At 41.8% G+C, this 25,363-nt stretch overlaps 1 protein-coding gene and 1 long non-coding RNA gene across 3 annotated transcripts in view; one reads left to right on the top strand and one right to left on the bottom strand.

Moving 5' to 3' along the window:
* The window catches only part of LOC130277009 (uncharacterized), an 85,042-nt gene that overhangs the window by 35,115 nt on the left and 24,564 nt on the right, over nt 1-25,363 (top strand). The gene's annotated exons all lie outside the window — the stretch shown is intronic.
* BAD (BCL2 associated agonist of cell death) overlaps nt 1,178-25,363 on the bottom strand; it is a 191,264-nt gene continuing 167,078 nt past the window's right edge. For both annotated transcript variants that reach the window (XM_056527165.1, XM_056527164.1), the window contains exon 5: nt 1,178-1,655. The gene's annotated coding sequence lies outside the window, so the exon portion shown is untranslated. The remainder of the gene's footprint in view (nt 1,656-25,363) is intronic.

The following is a 25,363-nucleotide window of genomic DNA, read 5'->3' as shown; positions in this document are numbered from 1 at the left end:
CAGATACCTTACATGGAAGGGGAGTACGGGGGTGGCGCAATCTCTCTTCCGCTATTGGGAGGGCAAACTTAACCTGCCGGATTCCGTGGCGCGGATCTTGGAAGGATGGACAAATGTGAGGAAAGCAGTAGTAAATGAAGGCAGGAGGGAGACCCAGTTAAAGATCCTTCATCACGTGACGTACTGCTTCACACTGCCCAAGACCCCTGACAGACAGGACAGGTTAGAGCACTGCCCTAACTGTGGAATGTTTAGGACTGACCTACTTCATGGGTTATTAACTTGTGACAAATCCCGTCTTTTTTGGTTGGGGCTGTTCCGACTGCTGTCTGTCAAATTGGGGTAGTCTCTTCCCCTAACCCCTGAACTCATTGTGTTACACCTGGCACCGGATGGAGTGACTTTGACCCTCCTTATCCACGTTATTGTACTGGTGGCTAAGAGGTGCCTCCTGGCTCACTGGTTAGTTGCTGACATGCCATCAACGGCAGAGGTGATTTCCCAGGTTAAAAAGTATATGTACCTAGATAGGTGTGAGATCCTTCGGACCAAAGAAAAGTCGGCGAAGGCTTTCTTTAAGAAATGGCGGACATTCATATTGGCCTTCCTTGACGACACCGAAATCGTTGCACTTATGGGACCGTTTACCTCTACAGAGTGGTATCTGACTAGGGACATTTCTGGCACCCTGGGTCGATTGAGAGTTTCCTCTCCTACTAGCCACTAGAATTCCATGGTTCGCTTGTGGGGAGCTTTTGTTTTTTGATCGTACTGCCTTAATGTCATCTTTCTTGGTTACATTTTTCTGAGTGTCTCTTGGGATCATTAGTTGGACTACTATGGTGCTGAACGAATTCTGGATATACTACACACATTGGGAGGGGGGGGGGGTCTTGGTTCTCTTCAGGGGAAGTTGTGGGGAGGGGGGTGGGCATAAGGTTGGTTGGGGTTTGCACTTATTGAAAGGAGGGAGTATTATTGTAATTTTTTTGCGATGTATATTGTACTTTGCTCCCTTGGGCATGTAATGACGCAGCGGGGTATGCCCCGTTACATATTGTATAAAATTGTTAAAAACCCAATAAAACTTGTTTAATTAAAAAAAAAAAAAAAAAGTTAAAATAAACTATTTACCTACTCCCAGACCCTGCAGCATCTTCAACTCCCTAAAACAAACTACATTCAAAACTTATTTTATTTGATGCAAATTTAATTAAAGCAGCACAATGAGCACATCCATGCTAGAAATAAGATCACTGCTGCCGTTTTCCGCAAGTTTTGCTTCTTATGCTGTAAAAAAAACAATTCCATTCCTGCTCGTGGTAAAAGATGCCTTGTAAAACGATTGCGGAGGTCAATATGTAAAACTCTATGATGATTAAAAAAATATGACAATTCACATTGTTCTATGCACTGCTTATGAAAAAAAAAGTTTTTTCCTTTAAAAATACTAAAAACAAACAAACAAAAAAAATTGTATATATAGTGGCACATAGGTAACTCTAGAATTTGGGATGCCCCCAGATTGCAAGATGTCATGCAGATAAATTCATTTCAGTAGTTCATTCTATCTTCATGGAAAGAGGGCCGTTCATTGTAAGTTAGCTGTAAGTCCCCTGAAGTAGTGAAGAAGTGTATAGTCATCTGTCTTGCAGCTGCAAGAAGAGAGAAATTGTTAATATATCAAGCAATTGTTGCAAACTAGGAGTTAACATGCAAAGGGCATTTATATAGATCTGTCACTGCAGTTAGTTTCCCACAGATTTTTATAGCACAACATATTCCACAGCACTGTACAGAGATAGTTACCAGCTGAGCTGACATTTCCTGATCTCAGACACTTACCTCCTAAGTCTTTAACATTACGCTAGGGTTGTACATCAGATAAAATGTATATTGCTACTTAAACATTCTATTGACTCAGTCTACACATTTTTCTTAAGGGTACATTCACACAGGCGCATTTTCTGCTACAGATTTTCTGTACCAGATTTTGCCACCCATTAAAGTCAATGGGCAGCAAAATCTGTAGCAGAAAATACGCATGTGTAAACTTACCCTTAACCTCTTAAGGACCCATGACGTATGCATACGTCATGAGTCCCGGTCCTGCGATATAACGCGGGGTCACACGGTGACCCCGCATCATATCGCGGCGGGCCTGGAGTCATAGTGAAGCCGGGACCCGCCTCTAATAGCGCGGCACTGATCGCTGTGCCGCGCGCTATTAACCCTTTAGCCGCGCGCTCAAAGCTGAGCCGCGCGGCTAAAAACGAAAGTAAAATGTGCCGGCTAGCTCAGGGAGCTGTTCGGGATCGCCGCGGTATAATCGCGGCATCCCGAACAGCTGTAGCACAGGAGGAGGTCTTCTTACCTTCTCCTGTGCTGTCCGATCGCTGAATGAATGCTTCAAGCCTGAGATCCAGGCTTGAGCATTCAATCGCCGAAAACCCTGATTGATCCATTCCTATGGAGATGGATCAATCAGTGTTAAAGATCAGTTAATGCAATGTTATAGCCCCCTATAGGAGCTATAATATTGCATTAAAAAAGTGTAAAAAAATCATTAACCCTTTCAATTATCCCTTCCCCTAATAAAAGTTTGAATCACCCGGCATTTCCAAAAATAAAAAAAACATTATGTAAATAATAATAAAAATAAACATATGTGGTATCGCCGCGTGCGGAAATGTCCGAATTATAAAAATATACCACTTTTTAAAACGCTCGTTCAATGGCGTACGCGCAAAAAAATTCCAAAGTCCAAAATAGCGCATTTTTGATCACTTTTTATACCACAAAAAGTGAATAAAAAGTGATCAAAAAGTCTGATCAGAACAAAAATTGTACCGCTTAAAACTTCAGATGACGGCGCAAAAAATGAGTCCTCAAAGTGCCCTGAACACAGAAAAATAAAAAAGTTATAGGGGTCAAAAGATTACCATTTTAAACGTATAAATTTTCCTGCATGTATTCATGATTTTTTTCGGAAGTGATACAAATTCAAACCTATACAAGTAGGGGATCATTTTAACCGTCTGGATCTACAGAATAAAGATAAGGTATCATTTTTGACAAAAAATGTACTGCGTAAAAACAGAAGCCCCCAAAACTTACAAAATAGCGTTTTTTCATCAATTTTGTCGCACATTGATTTTTTTTCCCGTTTCACCGTAGATTTTTGGGTAAAATGACTAATGTCATTACAAAGTAGAATTAGTGATGCAAAAATTAAGCCATTAAATATAATTTTAGGTGAAAATTTGTAAGAGTTATGATTTTTTAAAGTTAAGGAGGAAAAATTGAAAATGAAAAAACGGAAAAAGCCCGGGTCCTTAAGGGGTTAAGGTCCTAAATCTTAAAGATGACTGAAATGCTAATTCAGGACTAGTGATGAGCGACATATTCGCCCATATTCGAATTCACGATATTTCGCCAATATATAGACGAATATTTGTCCTATATTCGCGAATTTCGCTTATTCTTTATATTCGCATATGTGAATATTCACATATTCGAGGAAGAAAGCAGTGAGGGGGTGGGCAACTTTACTATTGGTTGCTATGGATGTTGTTGATAACCTCTGACAAGTGTATTTGCATCATGCTAATTGGCCGACAAGTGAAAAGAAGGAATATGCAAATATTCACACATGCGAATATGCGCATATTCGAATATTCACATGTGAATATGCGCATATGCAAAAAAGAGTGAATATTCGTAATTTCGAATATATAGCGAATATATTCACAATATTCGCGATAAAAATTTGAAATGTGAATATTCGCGCCCAACACTATTCAGGAAAAGCTTGTTGAAAGCTAGGTATTTTCCTGAATTACATTTTTTTTCTGTTTAATAAGCCAAATATTCACTTTATTCTGGAGAGCTGGTAAATCTGAAGTATAACAGTATAAAAGTTTCATAGGAAATGACTTTAGGAGACTATATCTGATTGCCATAAGTTCATGCACAGTGGTGCGAAATTGCCCATCAACAAAACGGGAAGAAACAAGGAAAGATGGAACTAAAAAGTGATCCGTGAATGCTAAGTGCATGGCCAATGCAGAGAGCACGACATTTCACTGCTTTCGTCACTGGAAAGACATGTCAGAAGTAGTTACTAGGGCTGCACAATTTGGGTAAAACATCTGTGGTGTCCCGGTACCGAACCTAGTTCTGTACCATCCTTAAGTCCTCTCAGGAAGAGTCCATTAGGTCCACAGGGCTCTCCTGCAGGGCTTCCCCCAGATCAAGTGTCTCGTATAAATGCCATGTGTATTTATTCTGTTCATTTAATGTGGTTGTTCATATGTATAAAGTTGCACAAAGTGTATAGAGTGTTGGTCTTGTGACCTGCAGTCACATGACATACCCAGAGTTCCAAGGGCATAGGTAGCCCAGGCATTAGTCCAGCCCCCTAGTATATAAGGGGCTGTAGTCTGGATATTCACTCTCTTAGTTCCTGGTATTGAAGAAAGCACAAAGTCCTGTACTATCCAAATTCATCTCATCTAGGCCAAAGCCTAAAGTCCAGCAGCCACTTCTAAACCGTGAGTTACAAATATCTCTGCAAATCAAGTGACTACTACTCAGCTAAAGATATATATTACTAGCACAGTGGCTGCTGCATTTTTACCATAACTACAAGTCCAAGCAAGCCTGTGAGGTTCCCTGCGTCCCGGTTATCTCTGTGGAAACTGCATTATTGTAAAGACTGTTTCCTGCATATTGCAAAGTTCCAGTTACTTTAAAACCCTTGCTGTGGACATTCCTTCATTGCATGCCATTTTTGGTCTGGTTGTCGGCAGTGCCCTATACTAAAACAACCACATCCTCGCGTCACATCCACACAAAGGGGTTAACAACATCTTGCCCCTGGGGTTAATACCACCAGACCCTGCTGCATCCATTGCAACACCCGTGGTCACCATATCTCATATTGTGATTATTGAGTAGGCCTGCGCGATATATCACAATCCTAATCGAATTGCGATATTTGAGGATTTCGATATGCCAATATTGGCCTTGGGAAAATGATGGGATTATTACCTGTGGCTCAGGTGGCAGCAGGTCCAACCGCTCTGGTGGGTCCAATGGCGGCTGTATTCAATGATCCCCTGCGGCGCGGCCTGGGCCTTCCACTGTGTGGCAGACTGTCTCTCCTCCCAGCAATGCTGAGTGGTGGGAGGAGGTGAATTAAGCCCTCTATGAATGACGGCTGTATGTATACGCTCAGCTGTGCGGCTGGTGTATGGAGCGGGCTCAGGAGCTGAGCTCACTTGCCAGACATCACCGATCCAGGTGTGGTCCAGCATTAACTCTTTAGACACCACAATCAAAGTTGATTTGGAGTGCCGATCACATTGATCAATGCTTTGCTATAGGCTCCTAAGGCACAACATTGTTCAGTGACTGAAATCACGATTGCATCTAATAGTCCCCATGACAGTGTTTGCCAAACAGTGTGCCTCCAGCTGTTGCAAAACCCCAACTCCCAGCATCCCAGACAGCTTTTGGCTGTCCTGGCATGCTGGGAGTTGTAGTTAAGCAACAACTGTAGACGCACTGTTTGGGAAAAACTGCTCTATGAGGACTTAAAAATTGTGAGGAAAAAAATGTAAAAACAAAAGGTAATAAATGTTAATAAGCCCCTCTACTAAAACATTTAAAATCACCCCCCTTTTTCCTCCATTTTTAACCCCTTAAAGGGGTTATCCACAATAAGGTGATTTTAGTACGTACCTGCCAGACAGTAATGGACATGCTTAGGAAGGATCTGCACTTGTCTTGGGGCTAAATGGCTATGTTGTGAGATTACCTCTGTGGCTAGCTGTTTGTGAACTGGTATTTCCTGTTTGACTTTTCTTTTTTTGACTACAAATCCCACAATTCCATCTTCCTCCCTCCCACACATCAGCCACCCCACCCATTGAAACATAAATGAGCTGCATCCATTCAAATCAGTGTGGTTTTCAATCAGGGTGCCTACTACTGTTGCATTAGTTGCAGATTGATCTCTCTTACACCAAGCGAACCCTCCACCCATTGAAGCAGACAGGCTCCCTGTCATCAGCTGATTAGTGAGTCAGGTCTTGGCCGCATTGCAAACTGGGAAAAATCTGAGACAACAGTCATTTTGTATGCTGGTAAAAAATAAATATTGGAGTGAAAATCACAGAAGAATTGTGAGAAAACCATAACACACAGGTACAGACACTATATTATGTCAACACCTTCAATAAGAGTTACCTTGGCACTGCATCCATAGGAGGTTAACACCTAATGAATTACAACAGTTCCGTAAAAGCCAGCAAATGTCCACACTTGGGTGCTCACAAATTAGGCAGTCCATCACATCCAAAATCCATAACAGAAGAAGAATTGGAGCACTCAACCGGTAAGACGTTGATCACAGGAGCTTTTTTGAAAATTCATAGGGGAGCGGACATACAGAAGTGAGGGGAAGAAGGAATGGGCGACGGTCCGTTATCGCGCTGTCTGCGCTTGACGAAGACAGCGCCTGACGAAGTGCAGACAGCACGATAACGGACCGTCGCCCATTCCTTCTCCCCCGCACTTCTGTATGTCCGCTCCCCTGCATATGAATTTTCAATAAAGCTCCTGTGATCAACGTCTTACCGGGCGAGTGCTCCAATTCTTCTTCTGTTATGGATTTTGGACACTATATTATGAACTACACTAACTCTACAGCCCCTGTAGCATAGTCAAATAAGAAAAAAATCCTGGAATGCCCCTTTAACCCATTAAGGACGCAGGGTTTTTCAGTTTTTGCATTTTCGTTTTTTCCTCCTTACCTTTTAAAAATCATAACCCTTTCAATTTTCCACCTAAAAATCCATATAATAGCTTATTTTTTGCGTCACGATTTCTACTTTGCAATGACTTTAGTCATTTTACCCAAAAATCCACGGCAAAATGGAAAAAAAAATCATTGAAAAAAAGCTATTTTGTAACTTTTGGGGGCTTCCGTTTCTACGCAGTGCATATGTTGGTAAAAATGACACCTTATCATTATTCCGTAGGTCCATACGGTTAAAATGGTACCCTACTTATATAGGTTTCTTTTTTCCGTATTTCTGGAAAAAAATCATAACTACATGCAGGAAAATGTATACGTTTAAAAATGTCCTCTTCTGACCCCTATAACTTTTTTATTTTTCCACGTACAGGGCGGTATGATCATCTTTTGCGCCGTGATTTGAAGTTTTTATCGGTACCCTTTTTGTTTTGATTGGACTTTTTAATCACTTTTTATAAATTTTTTAATGGTATAAAAAGTGGCCAAAAATACGCTTTCTTGGACTTTGGAATTTTTTTTACATGTAAGTTATTGACCGTGCGGTTTAATTAATGATATATTTTTATAGTTCGGACATTTAAGCACGCGGCGATACCACATTTGTTTATTTTTATTCTTATTTACACTGGGGGTGATTCTAACTTTTATAAGGGAAGGGGTTAAAGGATCTTTATTCACACTTTTTTTTTTGCAGTATTATAGCTCCCATAGGGACGTATAACACTGCACACACTGATCTTTTACACAGATCACTGGCGTGTATTAACACGCCTGTGATCAGTGTTATCGGCGCTTGACTGCACCTGCCTGGATCTCAGGCACGGAGCAGTCATTCGCAGATCGGTGTCCTGTAAGCTGTTCGGGACGCCGCGATTTCACAGCGGCTGTCCCGAACAGCCCGACTGAGCCGGGATACTTTAACTTTCGCTTCAGATGCGGCAGTCAGCTTTCATCGCCGCGTCTGAAGGGTATTAACCCTTCAGACGCGGCGATGAAAGCTGACTGCCGCGTCTGAAGCGAAAGCGATCGGTGATTCCTGTATTAGCCGCAGGTGATGGCCGTTGATGGGTGCGTGACCCCACGGCATATTGCGGGAGCCATCAATGGGTTAAGGACCGGGCCATTTTTCATTTTTACCCTTGCGAAACCAGAAAAAAAACTGGGGGGGGGGGGGGGCTTCAGATTCTACACAGTGCAATTTTCGTAAGAATGATACCTTATCTTTATTCTGTAGGTCCATACGGTCACAAGGATACCTAATTTGTATAGGTTTTATTTTATTTTACTACTTAAAAAAAAAAAGATAACTATATGCACCAAAATTAGTATGTTTAAAATTGTCATCTCCTGAGCCCTATAACTTTTTTTTTATTTTTCCGCATACGAGGATGGATGAGGGCAAATTTTTTATGCCATGATTTGAAGTTTTTATCAGTACCATTTTTGTTTTCATGGGACTCTTTGATCACTTTTTATTAGTTTGTTTAGGGTATACAAAATTACCAAAAATACACAATTTTTGACTCTTTTTATGTATATACCATTGACCGTGCAGTTTAATTATTGTTATATTTTTATCGTTCGGACACAGTGATACCACATATGTTTATTTTTGTTTACATATTTATTTTTAAATGAGAAAAGAGAAAACTTTTATTAAGGAAGGGGTTAAATAACATTTATAAACTTTTTTTTTTACACCATTTTTTTTATCCCCATGGGGGACTATTACATGCAATCTTCTGATTGAATACACTGTTCAATGCTATCGCCGCTCTGCTGTTCCAACCTGCTGAGCAGACATGGAGCAGCGGATCTCCAATTGGACAGACATGGAGGCAGATAGGCACCCTCCCCTGTCCTCTCACCTATTTGGGACGGACGAACAGCCCGACTGAGCTGCCGGGAACTGTTTACTTTCGTTTTAGATGTGGCAATCTACTTTGATCAGCGCTTCTGAGGGGTTATTGCCAGGCATCACCGTGATCGTTGATGTCCAGCATTAGACACAGGTCCTGGCGGCTAATAGCCACCGGGACCACTCGGCTATGATGCAGGGTCAGCCCATGACCCCGCGTCATAGCAGTGGAGCAGGACCAGGGCGTACAGGTACGCCCTTGGTCCTTAAGGTGTTAAATAATGTAAACAAATATAAACAACTAACAAAAGAACTAAAGTAAAACAAATAAAAAGATCGCAACTTTTTGGTCAGTTTATATACCTAAGAAAAATTATAAAAAAGTAACCAAAAAGTCCCATCAAAAACAAAAATGGTGCAGATAAAAACCACAGATCACGGCGGAAAAAATGAGCCTCATACAGCCCCGTATATGGAAAAATAAGACATATAGCGGTCAGAAGAGGACAATTTTAATTATAGTAAGAAAAAAAAACCTCCCGACAAACCTTTTTCGGTCCTTAAAGGGTAACTTTTATTAAAACTAATTTTTGCTATTGCACTCCTTATGGTAAATAAAAAAAATTATTATATATTGTTTAAAAAAAAAAAACGTTTTCTAGGTTTTATTTGTGCTTAAAAAAGCTCAAGAGCACATTTTCCCCATCTCATACACAGACTTTGGACCGAAGCCCAAACACAGGAAGTGCAGTCTGGAGTGCTGAGGGGGGGGGGGGTGTATGCATCCTCATTCAATCATAGCTCCTCTCACACTTAACAACCATATGCTGTTGGTTGGACACAACTCCCCTCAGCACTCCAGACAGCACTTCCTGTGTTTGGGATTCGGTTCAAAATCTGTGCATGAGATGGGGGGAAATGTGCTCTTGAGCTTTTTTAAGCACAAATAAAACATAGAAAACGTCTTTTTTTTATTTTAAACAAAGTATATTTTTTATTTACCATAAGGAGTGCAATAGCAAAAAATAGTTTTAATGAGAGTTACCATTTAAGGGAATACACATACTCCCAGTGTTCCCTCCCTTGTGGCTGCGCGGCAAAATAGAGGGTGGAGACTACACTATACCAGGCCAGGCACATTAAAGGGGTGAAAACCTTTTTTCTTTTAAATCAACTGGTGGGAGAAAGTTAACCTCTTTAGGACACAGGGCGTATGGATACACCCTGCATTCCGAGTCCTTAAGGACACAGGGTCCATACACCCGTGGGAAATCCAATCCCCACCGCTAGCCGGTTGGGGACCGGAGCCGGATGCCTGTGGAAATCATTCAGCAGGCACCCCGGCACATTGCCCAGGGGGGTCCTGAGACCCCCCCCCCCCCCCCCCCCCATGTCGGCGATCTGAGAAAATCGCATGTCAATTCAGACATGCAATTTTCTCCAATTCTGGGCTGATTGGGTCTCTGGTGACCCAATCACCCGGAAAATAGGGCTGATCAGAGTTGTCAGCAACAGCCCCGATCAGCCTAAGGGATAGGAGTGAGGTCGCAGAGCTGCGATCTCCTCCTATCCCCTGCCATTAGCCAGAACCCCAACCCCCCGTTCTGCCCACCCCTGGATGTCGAGGGGATCTTGGAAGAAGATAGAGGCCATACCTGCAGGAGAAGATGCCTGGGGACTCGGGATCTTCGCTGGAGCCTGCTGGATACTGGATCAGGTAGGGAATCGTCGGTGGGGGGGGGGATTGAAAGTGAAAGTAAAACGATCTTTACTGTGGCAACCACTAGGATGGCCAAACTGCAACTCCCAGCATGCCCAGACAGCCAAAGGCTGTCTGGGCATGCTGGGAGTTGTAGTTTTGCAACATCTGGAGGGTCACAGTTTGGAGACCACTGTTACAGTGGTGCCCAAACGGTAGCCCTCCAGATGTTGCCAAACTACAACTCTCACCATGCCTCGACTGCCCAGGCATGCTGGGAGTTGTAGTTCTGTAACATCTGTCCCTTCAGATTTAGCAATTTTCATGAAAATTGCTGCTCTACTTTGAAGCCCTCTAATTTTTTCAAAAAGCAAAAATATGTCCATTTTATGATGCCAACATAAAGTGGACATATTGTATTTGTGAAGAAAAAAAAATTATTGTGAATATCCATTTTCCTTACAATTAGAGAGCTTCAAAGTTAGAAAAATGCAAAATTTTCAAAATTTTCATGACATTTTGGGATTTTTCACCAAAAAAGGATGCAAGTAACGACCAAAATTTACCACCAAAATAAAGTAGAATATGTCACGAAAAAACAATTCTCAGAATCAGAATATTCGGTAAAAGCGTTTTCGCGTTATTAATTCGTAAAGTGACGGTGGTCAGAATTGCGAAAAAGGGCTCAGTCCTTAAGGTGAAAAAGGGCTGGGTCCTTAAGGGGTTAAACATATTTGTAAATGACTTCTATTAAAAAATCTTAATCCTTCCTGTACTTATTAGCTGCTGAATACTACAGAGGAAATTCTTTTCTATTTGGAATGCTCTCTAATGACATCACGAGCACAGTTCTCTTTGCTGACGTTATTATAATAATAATAACGCTTTATTTATTGTTGTTCCTAGTGGGATTTGAACCCAAGTCCCCAGCACTGCAAGGCAGCAGTGCTAACCACTGAGCCACCATGCTGCCGTGATGTCATCAGTGTTCCAAAAAGAAAGGAATTTCTTCTATAGCATTCAGGAGCTAATAAGTACTGGAAGGATTAAGATTTTTTAATAGAAGTAATTTACAAATATGTTTAACTCTGGTGGAAAACTTTTTTTTTTTTTTTTTTAAATCAACTGGTTCCCAGAAAGTTATACAGATTTGTAAATTACTTCTATTAAAAAAAAAAAATCTTAATCCTTCCTGTTCTTATTAGCTGCTGAATACAACAGAGGAAATTCTTTTCTTTTTGGAACACAGTGCTTTCTGCTGACATCAAGAGCACAGTGCTCTTTGCTGACATCTCCATTTTAGGAACTGTCCAGAGCAGAATATGTTTGCTATGGGGAATTTCTCCTACTCTGGAAGGTTCTTAAAATGGACAGAGATGTCAGCAGAGAGCACTGTGCTTGTGATGTCAGCAGAGAGCTTTGTGTTGCAAAAAGAAAATAATTTCTTCCGTAGTATTCAGCAGCCAATAAGTACTGGAAGGATTCAGATGTTTTAATATAAGTAATTTACAAATCTGTTTAACTTTCTGGCACCAATTGATTTAAAAAAAAAAAAAAGTTTTCCACCAAAGTAACCCTTTAAATGCGGAGGAGGAATTAAGCTCATATCTCCCCATTTCATATCCAATCCCCTCCATTTTATGTTCAGAAAAAATTGAAGAGAGCAGCACAACCGATGAGGAAAACAAATGCTGTGGGTGCAAGTGGTCTCAGGGACCCCTGTCCTGGTTCAAAGGTTCAATACAAACAAGCACATTGGCATATTCAAAGCAGAGAGGTAGCTTTATTCCAGTAATACAGATACTGCTTTGAATATGCCGGTGTGCTGCATTCACCTTCACAGAGCTCACAGATCAATGAGTTCAATAGAACTATATTAATCTGTATGAGGAATCTAATGATTCCTCCTATAAGTCTAATAAAGTGTGTAAAAAATAAGTTTTAATAAAAGTTTAAAAAAAAAAAAACACACACATTAACCCTTCCATGTTAAAAGTTCAAACGACCCCCTTTTGCTATATAAAAACATGCAAACATAATAAAAAGAAACATATTTGGTATCGCTTCATGCGTAATTGTACAACCTAGTAAAATATATCATTATGTATCCCGTACGGTAAATGTAAAAAAACAAACAAAAAAAACACAATTGCAATTTTTATAATATCCCCAGAAAATAAGTTAAAAAGCGATTAAAAAGTCAGATCAATACCAAAATGGTACCGATACAAAAAACAGATTATGGCGCAAAAAATTAGCCCTCATATAGCCTGCTATGCAAAAAAATAATAATCGTTACAGGGGTAAAAAAAAATGGCAATTCAAAAAAGTTCAGATTTTTTTTTAAATTAGTAAAACATGACATAAATTATATAAAATCTGGTATCGCTGTAATCAGGCGACCTAAAGTATCAAAATAACATGTTATCTCAACCCCAAGGTAAATGGCGTAGAAAAGAAAACCAACAAATCTGCAAAATTATCTTTTACTATTTAAATTTCACTTCACCTAATATATATATACATATATATATATATATATATATATATATATATATATATATATACATATTTTTTATTTTATTTTTTTGGTCCAGGGAACATGTTATGGAACAATTAAAAGTTATGATTATAGTAGGTAGTTATGGTTATTATAGGGTGAGGATTAAAAAATTAGAGCGTAAAAGCTAAAATTGGCCCGGACAAGTGGATCGTCATGAGGGACAAGTAGATTTTGCTCCATTTTAGTCCCGTGGACAAGTAGTTTTTTATAAAATTTCCACACCCCTGATGTTTATAATTTTTTTTTTTTGGAGAAATGGGAAAAAGGGGGAGTGATTCAAACTTTTATTAGCAGAGGAGCTTATTCGTGTTTATTAACACATTTTGTTTACAATTTTTTAGTCCTCAGCAGGACTATTACATGCAATTCCGGCCAGCTCTTGCAGTCTTCTTTTCCTTTCTGCCTTCTAGCAGACCAGAGAAGTAGATTGCAGAAAACTCTGATCAGTGCTATGCCTATGCATAACACTGATAAGTATATGTCATCTAAAGATTGCAATAAATAATCCTTTGTGGGGACTAAAAAAGTGTATGTAAAAAAAAAGTGAATAAGCCCCTCCGCCAATAAAAGCACCAGAGTACCCCTTTAATTTGAGGGGGAGAGGGGCCCAACCGGTATTGCGGTATAGGAAAAATTCATATCGTGCAGGCAAAAAATTTCGGTATTCGGTATGAACCAGTATACCGCCCAGCACTAGTGGTACCAAAGAAAACTACATATCACGGTGCAAAAATTAGCTCTTATACAGCCCCGAATACAGAAAAATAAAAAAGTTATAGGCAGTCAGAATAGGACAATTTTAAAATGTACCTGTCAAGGAATGTGGGAGAAGCCTGGTTAGTGTTATGTTTAATAAAATTTGGGGATTCACAAAATGCCTACTAGGGATTAAGGGGAGTATTCAATACACACTATTATGGTGTAATGAACACTTTTCAGAATTGGTGAACTTGAAAGAGTATGTAGATTGGGAAAAGAGGGGGGTACTTAGAGTTAAAGGGATTATCCACCATAAGGGGATTTTAGTACGTACCTGGCAGACAGTAATGGACATGCTTAGGAAAAATCTGCGCTTGTCTTGGGGCTAAATGGCTATGTTGTGAGATTACCATAACACTGTGGCTAGCTTTTTGTGAACTTGTATTTCCTGTTTGACTTATGTTTTTTTTTACTACAAATCTCACAATGCCATTTTCCTCCATCTCACACATCAGCCACCCCCCCCCCCCATTGAAACAAAAGACCTGTGGTTTTCAATCAGAGTGCCTACAGCTGTTGCATTAGTTGCAGATTGATCCCTCCACCCATTGAAGCAGACAGGCTTCCTGTCACCAGCTGACTAGTGAGTCAGGTCTCTGCAGCATTGCAAGCTGGGAAAAATCCGAGACAACAGTCATTTTGTATGCTGGTAAAAATAAACAGTGGGGTGAAAATCACAGAAGAATTGCGAGAAAACAGTCACACACAGGTACAGACACTATATTATGAACTACACTAACTTTACAGCCCCTGTAGCATAGTCAAATAAAAAAAAAATCCTGGAATACCCCTTTAAGGATTTAGTGGTAGAGAATAGGCTAAAAGATTGGAGCACATTAAAAATTGAATATAACATTAATCAGAAGAGCTATTTCCTATATTTACAAACGAAGAGTGCGTATGATAGAGAGAAAAATAACACTAGATGGGGAATAGATAGACATACATTAATGGACTATATATTTGGTTTACGATCCTCAAATACAAAGGTGCTGGGTAGGGTACGTAGGGGATTGGGAAGAGCCTTTTTGGAAAAATCAGGTCCAAAAAGTAGAGATAAATGGTCCCAAGAAATAGGCCAGGTAGGAGTAGAAGAATGGGAAGAGGTCTTAACCAACATTGCACGGTCATCTTTAAACATGAACCATAGAATTTCGATGATCAAACTGGCCCATAGGCTACCATACACACCTTACCATATGTACATTCTTAGGCTGCTTTCACACTATAAAATTCATCCGTTTTAAAGATCCGTTTGATGTTCTGTTATGAAAACCCTGAAAATCTGCCATTAAACGTCCGTCACAAAATCCCATACGTCCGTTGTAAAAATACCATAGACTATAATGGGATTTTCTATTACCCGTTTTAATCCGTTATAGTCCGTTATTAATAACTGACGTTATTTTGTGACGGGAGAATGAACGGGAGAAATAGTGCATGCACTATTTCTCCCGTTACTATCTTTCGTCACAAAATAACGTCCGTTATTCGTAACTGACTATAACGGATTAAAACGGATAATGTAAAAATCCCATAGACTATAAAGGGATTATCTAACTGACCTATGGGATTTTGTAACGGACGTTTAATGGCCGATTTTCAGGGTTTTCATAACGGAACATCAAACAGATCTTTAAAACGAATGAATTTTATAGTGTGAAAGCAGCCTTACATAGGATAGGGAAGAGAGTCGATTCTAAATGTCCAAAATGTCATATGGAGGGGGCAGATCTGGGGCATATGGTGTGGGCATGCCCTATACTAAATAAGTTTTGGGCAGAGATTTATAGAATAAAGATAAAGTTTGATATTAGAACAGCTGTTCTGGGGATTGGACTAAGGGAGCAAGCAATATATGGGGTCATTATAAAATTTTTGGAATGGCAAAAATATTAGTTCTAAGAAGATGGTTTGGCCCAGAGTGTCCATCGAGTCGTGAATGGCAGAAAGCAATTGAGCAGATGAGAAGATACGAGGCTATCTATTACAGAGGGAAAAGGAATGGGCCAAGGATAGAAAACTAGTGGAAAAAATGGGAGGAGGCAACCTAGCTGGTAGTGGTAGTGGGTAGGGGTAGAGGATATTAGGGGGAGGGGCTTAGGGAAGGGAGGGGGAAGGGTTTAGGTTTTTCTACTGTTGTATGTATTGTATTGTTATGTATTATTATGATTGCAATAAAGAAAATGGTATAAATAAAAAAATGTGCCTAATGTCACCAAATAAAACTTTTAATAGTGTTCCTTGTGTAATTAGCAGACACTTTCCCATTTAAGTGCTTTTAAAATTATCAACATAAATATGTGTGAAATGTAATATAAAAAATGGCCACTAGGTGGCTCTGTTTTGTTCCCTGATACAATACATTGAGTTTGGTCTCCTCCCGACCTGGCAGGAGACCAAACTCCGGAAGTGTTTCACTGCACTGAGCTTGATTGACAGCTGCACAGCCTCACTGAAAGCTGCAAAGAGCCTCACTGAAACATGCATAGAGCCTCAATGAAAGCTACATAGAGCCTCACTGAAAGATGCATAGAGCCTCATTGAAAGATGCATAGAGCTTGAGGTCTTCTATTCATCACAGCACTGCAACGATGTGAGGGTGGAAATGCCCACTTTCTCATGGTGGGAGATTGCACACTGCATGTGAGCAAGAAGAAAGACAGACACAGCTTTTTAAAGCTCTGAATTTTTTTTTAAGGGTGGGAGGGGTGTTAGGAGTAGTTAGGGAACATAGCCTGAGTTAGTTTAGAAATGTTTATTTGGTGACAGGTACTTTTTATTTAAGCATACTAATTTTGTTAAAGTTTAATAAAATAATATTTTTTTTTAAATAGCACTATAATAAAAAAGCATGCAAAGATATCTATCATTTTAGTTGTATTGACCCAAAGAATAAATGCAAAAGGATGCCATTCTGTGGCATATTTTTGCATCAGTTATTCATCCGTAAGAGTTATGTTCACACTGCGGAATTCCCGCAGAATTCTGTGAACGAAATTCCGCACAGTGAACGTTTGCATCTGTGTGAATGGGTCTTCCGCGAGACCCATTCACACTGCAGAATTTCAGAGGCGGACAATTCCATGTTAATAACATGTTCATTCTTTGCACGGAAGTCTGCGAGCACTGCATAGCTGTCAATGGTGACGGCGCAGTGCCATGCGGTCCTACCACCGCCGCCGGCTGAATCTCCACTCGCGTAGTGTGAACATACCCTTAGTATGTAATGTCAGCAGCCTACAGACTATTATAAAACGGATATTATAAATTTAACATTGACGTCTATGTCATCCGTTTGCACTCAGTTTATAATATTCGTCCTTGAACCGTTATTACTTCAGAAGAGGTGAAATCAGCGGACTCCTGCAGTGCTGCGGGACTACTACTACTCCCATCATGAAACAGACTATTACTTCTGAGCCTGCTCAGAAGAGGTGAAATCAGCGGACTCCTGCAGTGCTGCGGGACTAATACTACTCCCATCATGAAACAGACTTGTTACCATGATGGAAGTAGTAGTTCCCCTGCCTGAGGGAGTCTGGGGGCAGCTAGGGAGGCTACATTAGTGCTTGTACTACTACCCCCATCATGGAACAGAGTCTGTACCATGTTGGGGGTAGTAGGACAGGGGCTGAGGGATTGATCACACCGGTTCTCACTTCTTAGACCCAATGCAATCAGAAGTTATTAACCAGGGGAGCGGGGGACATGCTCTGCTCCCCTGCCATGTATAGAGTGCGTTTTACTTTTATTTTTAAATACCCCACCGGGAGCCCTGAATGACTGGCACTAAGGGCCATTTAGGGCTCCCGGTGAGGTCTTTTAACTTCTACTGTGGATAATAACAAATTTATTCCCCCTAACTTTGTATATAAAATTTTTCCCCCAACTTTGTATATAAAATTTAATCTTCCCAGTGTGCATATTTAATAATTTCCCCTGCTGCCCGCTCCTCATCTTCTAGCGCAATAACAGCTTACAACTGGGACATCATTGCATTCCTGACAGAAATGAGCAGTGGGGAACAGAGGGACATTTCCCTGCTGTGCTCTGTTATTGCCCTCCATTCCCCGCTGCAGGCACCCGGCTCACAGCTGGGACATGTCAGGCCATTCCATTCCTGACAGAGATGAGCAGCGGGGAATAGACTGACATGTCCCCGCTGTGCGCTGTTATTGCACTAGAAGATGAGGAGCGGAAGCGGGGGAAATTATTGAATATGCACACAAGTTAAGGACCCATGGCATACGGGTACATCCTGACACCCTGGTACCTGTATGCCTGTGGGAATTTCGGTCCCCGTCGATCAGCAGACACCCTGTGCAAATGCCCAGGGGGGTCATCAGACCCCCCCCCATGTTGGCGATCACCGCAAATCGACTGTGAATTCACACCGGCGATTTGCGGCAATTCCGGGTGCCACCCCTCCTATCCCTGCTATTGGTCATCTAGAAGCTACAACTAATAGCAGAACGGGGGCGGGGAGCTTAACTTTCGGTTTCCCCATTCTGCCCACAGTAGGCTGGGAAGAACGGGGAAACCGACGAGGATCGGCGCCGAAGGTCCACTTACCCATCGGCAGCGGGCAGCAATCGGCGGCAGAAGAGGACGGCGATGAGGCTCCCTGGATCCTATAGAAGCCGGTGAGTTGCCTAGCAACATCTGGAGGGCTACAGTTTGAGACCACTATACAGTGGTCTCTAAACTGTAACCCTCCATATGTTGCAAAATTACAACTCCCAGCATGCCCAGACAGCTGTTTGCTGTGTGGGCATGCTGGGATTTGCAGTTTTGCAACAGCTGGAGGGCCAAAGTTTGGAGATCACTGTGCAGTGGTCTCTAAACTGTAGCCCTCCAGATGTTGCAAAACTGCAAATCCCACCATGCCCAAACAGCAAACTGCTGTCTCGGCATGCTGGGAGTTGTAGTTGCGTACCTCCAGTTGTTGCATAACTACATCTCCCAGCATGCCCTTCGGTGATCAGTACATGCTGGGAGTTGTAGTTTTGCAACAGCTGGAGGCACACTGGTTGGAAAATACTGAGTTAGGTAACAGAACCTAGTTGAAGGTTTTCCAACCAGTGTGCCTCCATCTGTTGCAAAAGTACAACCCCCAGCATGCACGATCTATCAGAGCATGCTGGGAGTTGTAGTTTTGAAACAGCTGGAGGTTTGTCCCCCTATGTGAATGTACAGGATACATTCACACGGGCGGGTTTACAGTAAGTTTCCTGCTTGAAGTTTGAGCTGCGGCAAAAAATATGCCGCAGCTCAAACTTCAAGCAGGAAACTTACTGTAAACCCGCCCGTGTGAATGTCCCCTAAAAACACTACACTGCACTACACTACCCTATAATAAAGGGTAAAACACTACATATACACCCCTTACACTGCCCCCCCCAATAAAAATGAAAAAGTATTGTATGGCAGTGTTTCCAAATCAGAGCCTCCAGCGGTTGCAAAACAACAACTCCCAGCATTTTCAGACAGCCACTGACTGTCCAGGCATGCTGGGAGTTTAGCAACAGCTGGAGGCACCCTGTTTGGGAATCAGTGGCGTAGAATACCCCTATGTCCACCCCTATGCAATCCCTAATTTAGTCCTCAAATGCACATGGCGCTCTCTCACTTCGGAGCCCTGTCGTATTTCAAGGAAACAGTTTAGGGCCACATATGGGGCATTTCCATACTCGGAAGAAATTGTACTACAAATTTTGGGGGCCTTTTTCTCCTTTTAAACCTTATGAAAAGGAAAAGTTAGGGGCTACACCAGCCTGTTAGTGTAAAAACCATGTTTATTTGAGGCCCAGTGATTTGCACATGGGTGGCTGATTTTACAGTGGTTCTGACATAAACGCAAAAAAATTAATACCCACATATGACCCATTTTGGAAACTACACCCCTCACGGAATTTAACCAGGGGTATAGTGAGCCTTAACACCCCACAGGTGTTTGATGAATTTTCATTAAAGTTGGATGGGAAAATGAAAAAGATAAATGCTGGTGTTACCCTAAAGTTTTCATTTTCACAGGGGAAAATAGGAAAAAAGCCCCCTAAAATTTGTAACCCCATTTCTTAAGAACATACCCCATATGTGGATGTAAAGCGCTCTCCTGGCGCACTACAATGCTCAGAAGAGAAGGAGCGCCATTGGGCTTTTGAAGAGAAAATTTGTCTGGAATTGAAGGCCACGTTTTTTTTACAAAGCCCCCATAGTGCCAGAACTGTTCCAAAGATCTGTCAAACGCCAGTGGGGTGTAAATGTTCACTGCACCCCTTATTAAATTCTGTGAGGGGTGTAGTTTCCAAAATGGGGCCACATGTGGGGGTCCACTGTTTTGGCACCACGGAGGGCTTTGTAAACAAACGCACATGGCCCCTGACTTCCATTCCAAACAAATTCACTTTCCAAAAGCTCAATGGCGCTCCTCCTCTTCTGAGCATTGTTGTGCGCCAGCAGAGCACTTGACGTCCAAACATGGGGTATTTCCCAATTTTTTTTCCATTTACACATCCAACTTCAACAAAAAGTCTTCAAACAACTGTGAGGTGTTAAGGCTCACTGTACCCCTTGTTACGTTCCTTGAGGGGTGTAGTTTCCAAAATAGTATGCCATGTGGGGGGTTTGCTGTTCTGGCACCATAGGGGCTTCCTAAATGTGACATGCTCCCCAAAATCCATTTCAGCAAAATTTGCTTTTGAAAAGCCAAATGTGACACCTTCTCTTCTGAGCATTGTAGTTCGCCAGCAGAGCACTTGATGTCCTCACATGGGGTATTTCCATACTCAGAAGAGATGGGGTTACACATTTTGGGGGGCATTTCTCGTGTTACCCCTTGTAAAAATGTAAAATATTGGGGAAAAAACTGCATTTTAGTGCAAAAAATTAAAATCATTTACTCATCCAAAGTCATCAAACACCTGTGAGGTGCCCCTTGTTATGTTCATTGAGGGGTGTACTTTCCAAAATAGTATGCCATTTTTTTTTACTGTTCTGGCACCATAGAGGCTTCCTAAATGCGACATGCCCCCCAAAATACATTTCAGAAAAACTCACTCTCCAAAATTCCACTGTCGCTCCTTCCCTTCTGAGCCCTCTAGTGCACCCACAGAGCACTTGACATACACATATGAGGTATTTCCGTACTCGAGAGAAATTGGGTTACACATTTTAGGAAGATTTCTCTCCTTTTTATTCCTTGTAAAAATTCAAAAACTGGGTCTACAAGAACATGCCAGTGTAAAAAAATGAAGATTTTGAATTTTCTCCTTCAATTTGCTGCTATTCCTGTGAAACACCTAAAGGGTTAACAAACCTTTTGAATGTCATTTTGAATACATTGAGGGGTGCAGTTGTTATAATGGGATTATTTATGGGGTATTTCTAATAAGAAGGCCCCTCAAATCCACTTCAAAACTGAACTGGTCCCTGAAAATTTTCAATTTTGACAATTTTGAAAAAAATTTGAAAATTGCTGCTATACTTTGGAGCCCTCTGATGTCTTCCAAAAATAAAAACATGTCAACTTTATGATGCCAACATGAAGTAGACATATTGTATATGTGAATCAATATATAATTTATTTGGAATATCCATTTTACTTATAAGCAGAGAGCTTCAAAGTTAAAAAAAAAATGCAAAATTTTCAATTTTTTCATCTAATTTTGGAATTTTTCAGCAAGAAATGCAAATATTGAAAAAAATTTACCACTACTATAAAGTAGAATATGTCACAAAATAATAATCTCTGAATCAGAATGAAAGGTAAAAGCATCCCAGAGTTATTAATGCTTAAAGTGACAGTGGTCAGATGTGCAAAAATTGGCCGGGTCCTACACTGTAAATTGGCTGGGTCCCTAAGGGGTTAAGGACGCAGCTCATTTTCATCTTAACCCCTTAAGGACGCAGGGCGTATGCATACGCCCCCATTTTCGAGTCCTTAAGGACTCAGGGCGTATGGATACGCCTTGCGTTCTTCCGGCCCATGCCGCTCGCCGGGCAGGGACCGGACTGGGATGCCTGCTGATATCGTTCAGCAGGCATCCAGGCATATCGCTCAGGGGAGTCCTGAGGTCCCCCCCATATCGGCGATCGGCGCAAATCGCGCGTCAATTCAGACGTGCGATTTGCGGTTATTCCCGGTCAATCGGGTCTCTGATGACCCGGAAAAAAAGGGTGGATGGGGCTGTCCGTGACAGCCCCATTCACCCTTACTCAGCAGGAGTGAGGTGGCACGGGTGCCGCCTTGCGATCACGTGATTGATCGGTCGGAATGACCGATCAATCACGGACCTGCTGGGGACGGCGATTGGAGCGGAGATCGGCGCCGGCGGGGGTCTCCTACCTTTCCCTGGTCCGGCGAGGGTCCCCTCAGGATCGGTGCCAGAGACAGGAGCAGCAGGATTGGCTGCAGCAGCGGTGGCGGTCTCGGGGCAAGATACAGCAGGAGGTAAGGCCTCTTCACTTCCTGCTGTTGCTTAGCAACAACTCTCGGCATGTAAAGCCAAAAGGGCATGCTGGGAGTTGTAGTTTTGCAACAGCTGGAGTTCCAACTACAACTCCCAGCATGCCCTTTGGTAGTCTGTACATGCTGGGGGTTGTAGTTTTGCAGCAGCTGGAGGCACATTTTTTCTATTAAAAAGTGCATCCAGCTGTTGCATAACTACAACTCCCAGCATGCACAGACTACCAAAGGGTATTCTAGGAGTTGTAGCAGTGTACCTCCAGCTGTTGTAAAACTGCATGCATTGACAGCCGAAGGGCATGCTGAGGGTTGTAGTTTTGCAACAGCTGGAGACACATTGGTTGTGATACAGAGTTTGTTACCTAACTCAGTGTTTTGTAACCAGTGTGGTTCCAGCTGTTACAAAAATACAACTCCCAGCATGCACTGAGAGACTGTACATGCTGAGAGTTCTAGTTTTGCAACAGCTGGAGGCCCATTGGTTGTGAAACACTGAGTTAAGTAACAAACTCTCAGTGTTTTGCAACCAAAGTGCCTCCAGCTGTTACATAACTACAACTCCCAGCATGTATGGTCTGTCAGTGCATGCTTGGAGTTGTAGTTTTGCAACAGCTGGAGGTTTGCCCCCCCCCCCCCATGTGAATGTAAAGGGTACATTCACATGTGTGGGTTTACAGCGAGTTCTACTGCAAGTTTGAAATGCGGCAAATTTTCCGCCGCAGCTCAAACTCCCAGCTCAAACTCACTGTAAACCGCCACCCGTGTGAATGTATCCTAAAAACACTACACTACACTACACAAAATGAAAAGTGAAAATGTACATACCCCAGTCCCCCCCCCCCCCCCCCCACAAATAAAAAAAGAAAATAAAAAAAGTCTTGTACGGCACTGTTTCCAAAACGGAGCCTCCAGCTGTTGAAAAACAACAGCTCACAGTATTGCCAAAGAGCCACTGACTGTCAAGGCATGCTGGGAGTTTTGCAACAGCTGGAGACACTCTGTTTGGGAAACCCTGCCGTAGGGTATTTTTGTGGTGGATTCAAATCCCCAATTTAGTCCTCAAATGCACATGGTGCTCTCTCACTTCGGAGCCCTGTCGCATTTCAAGGAAACAGTTTAGGGCCACATATGGGGTATCTCTGTACTCAGGAGAAATTGCGTTACAAATTTTGGGGGGGCATTTTCTCCTTTTACCCCTTATGAAAAGGAAAAGTTGGGGTCTACACCCGCATGTTAGTGTAAAAAAAAAAAACTAACATGCTGGTGTTGCCCCATACTTTTAATTTTCGCAAGCGGTAAATGGAAAAAAACAAAACAATTTGTAACGCAATTTCTCCTAAATACGGAAATACCCCATATGTGGGCGTAAAATGCTCTGTGGGCGCACAACAAGGCTCAGAAGTGAGAGCGCACTATGTACATTTGAGGTCTAAATTGGTGATTTGCACAGGGGTGGCTGATTTTACAGCGGTTCTGACATAAACGCAAAACAATAAATACCCACATGTGACCCTATTTTGGAAACTACACCCCTCACGGAATGTAACAAGGGGTATAGTGAGCCTTAACACCCCACAGGTGTTTGAAAAATTTTCGTTAAATTGGACTCTGCGGGTGCACTACAATGCTCAGAAGAGAAGGAGCACCGTTGGGATTTTGGCAAGAGAAGGTGTCTGAAATTGAAGGCCATGTGTTTTTACAAAGCCCCCATAGTGCCAGAACAGGGGACCCCCACCCACATGTGACCTTATTTTGGAAACTACACCCCTCACCTAATGTAATAAGGGGTGCAGTGAGCATTTACACCCCACAGGTGTGTGACAGATTTTTGGAAAAGTAGTCTGTGAAAATGAAAAATGTTATTTTTCATTTGCACAGCCCACTGTTCCAAAGATCTGTCAAACGCCAGTGGGGTGTAAATGTTCACTGCACCCCTTATTAAATTCTATGAGGGGTTTAGTTTCCAAAATGGGGTCACATGTGGGGGGGGGGGGGTCCACTGTTCTGGCACCACGGGAGGCTTTGTAAACACATATGGCCTCCCACTTCTATTCCAACCAAATTCTCTCACCGAACGCTCAATGGCACTCATCCTCTTCTGAGCATTGTAGTTCGCCCGCAGAGCACTTTACATCCACATATGGGGTATTTCCATACTCAGAGGATATGGGGTTACAAATTTTGGGAGGCTTTTTCTCCAATTACCCCTTGTAAAAATGAAAAATTTGGGGTAACACCAGCATTTTAGTGAAATTTTTTTTTCATTTTCACCTTAGCAGAAACTTTAGCAGAAATTTGTCAAGCACCTGTGGGGTGTTAAGGCTCACTGTACACCTTGTTACGTTCCTTGAGGGGTGTAGTTTCCAAAATAGTATGCCATGTGTTTTTTTTTTGTTGCTGTTCTGGCACCATAGGGGCTTCCTAAATCCGACATGCCCCCCAAAAACAATTTCCGCAAAATTTGCTTTCCAAAAGCCAAATGTGACTTTCTCTCTTCTGAGCATTGTAGTGCGCCAGCAGAACACTTGACGTCCACACATGGGTATTTCCATATTCAGAAGAGATGGGGTTACAAATTTTGGGGGTAATTTTCTCCTATAACACCTTGTAAAAATGTAACATTTGGGGGAAAACCAGCATTTTAGTGAAAAAAAAAATTCATTTACACATCCGACTTTAACGAAAAGTCGTCAAACACCTGTGGGGTGTTAAGGCTTAGTGGGCCCCTTGTTACGTTCCTTGGGGGGTGTAGTTTCCAAAATAGTTTGCCATACTAGGGGGAGGTTTCTGCTGTTCTGGCACCATAAGGGCTTCCTAAATGTGACATACCCCCCAAAAACCATTTCAGAAAAACTCACTCTCCAAAATCCCATTGTCGCTCCTTCCCTTCTGAGCCTTGTAGGGCAGACAAAGAGCCCTTGACATCCACATATGAGGTATTTCCTTACTCGAGAGAAATTGCGTTACAAATTTTGTTGGTCTTTTTCTCCTTTTTACCCCCTTGTAAAATTTCAAAAACTGGGTCTACAAGAACATGCGAGTGTAAAAAATGAAAATTTTGCATTTTCTCCTTTACCTTGCTGCTATTCCTGTGAAACACCTAAAGGGTTAACACACTTTCTGAATGTCATTTTGAATACTTTGGGGGTGCAGTTTTTATAATTGGGTAATTTATGGGATATATCTAATAA

This window comes from Hyla sarda, chromosome 6 (genome assembly GCF_029499605.1).
Source record: "Hyla sarda isolate aHylSar1 chromosome 6, aHylSar1.hap1, whole genome shotgun sequence".
NCBI classification, from domain to species: Eukaryota; Metazoa; Chordata; class Amphibia; order Anura; family Hylidae; genus Hyla; species Hyla sarda.
The sequence above is the reverse complement of the archived record's forward strand: the minus strand, read 5'-3'. Positions and strand labels throughout refer to the sequence as shown.